At 36.1% G+C, this 1,267-nt stretch overlaps 1 pseudogene; it reads left to right on the plus strand.

Moving 5' to 3' along the window:
- The first annotated feature begins 892 nt into the window (after nt 1-892).
- Nucleotides 893-1,045, plus strand: LOC123826489 (annotated as a pseudogene).
- Nucleotides 1,046-1,267: the final 222 nt, after the last annotated feature.

The raw sequence follows: 1,267 nt of genomic DNA on the forward strand, positions 1-1,267 counted from the left end.
GTCAATTCAGTCAAGTTCATTTTTCATATTGTTTAGATGGTCCACAGTCTTTCTGATATTTTTTTTCTGTCTACACTACCAATTATTGACATGACATAATCAAGGTTTCCCACAATGATCATGTACTCACATATATTTTCTCTTTGTTCTACCAACTTTCAGTTTTCAGTTTAAGGCTATGTTACTAGATGAATAATAATTTGTAATTGTTTTATGTTCTCAATGAATTGACTCATTTGTCATCATGAAATGTTACTGTAATGCTTTTCTCTCTGAAGTCTAGATTTTTAACTATTAGTTATATATTTTTCCATCCTTTTTCTTTTAATCTTCCTGTCTTTATTTTTAAGGTATATGTTCTCTTGTAAGTAGTCCATAATATGGTCATGTTTTTTTATCCAGTCTTATAATTTATTTATTTTAGCTAAAGTCCATTTACATCTAAAGTAACTACTCATATTACTTGTATTATCCATCTTATCATTTGTTTACTACTTGTTCCACCTATTTTATGTTCCTTTTTCTCTTTTTTGTCTTATTTTAAACAAGCATTTCTATTTTTTTATCCTCACCCAAGGCCATGTTTTTACTGATGTTTTTAGAGAGAAAGGGAGAGAGGGAGAGAGGGAGAGAGAAACATCGATGTGAGAGAGCAACATCACTCGGCTGCCTCCCATAAGCACCTGGACCAGGGATCAAACACACAACCTTTCTGCTGGACAGTGCTCAACCAACTGAGCCTCCTGGCCAAGGGCTAAACAAGTATTTCTTACTGTCTGATTTTCTCCCTATATTAGATAGATTGTTAGTTACACATTCTTTTACTATATTTTTTAGTACTTAGCATAAGGAATACAATCAGCATTCTTGACTTATTAATATGTGTGATGGGATAGCTTCTCAGCCTTTTGGCTAAGATCAAGTGTAGTATCTGTTCTTATCAGTGTAATATGTGTGATGGTTACTTCTATGTGTCAGCTTGGCTAGGTTACAGTACCTAGCCATTCCACTGAACACTAATCTCGGTGTTCCTGTGACATGGTACTTTGTAGACCTGGTTAATACCTACAATCAGCTGACTTCAAGTGAAAGAGATTCACTCTGACAGTGGGTGAGTCTCATCCAATCATCTGAAAGGCCCTAAGAGCAACAGTGAGGTTACCCTTAAGAAATTCTGCCTCTACACTGCAACATCAACTCCTGCCTGAGAATCTCCAATCTGCCAGCCTGCTCTACAGATTTCAGACTTTCCGGCCCCCACAATCGC

This window comes from Phyllostomus hastatus, unplaced genomic scaffold, assembly GCF_019186645.2.
Source record: "Phyllostomus hastatus isolate PE091 unplaced genomic scaffold, TTU_PhHast_1.1 phas_contig_80, whole genome shotgun sequence".
Taxonomy (NCBI): domain Eukaryota; kingdom Metazoa; phylum Chordata; class Mammalia; order Chiroptera; family Phyllostomidae; genus Phyllostomus; species Phyllostomus hastatus.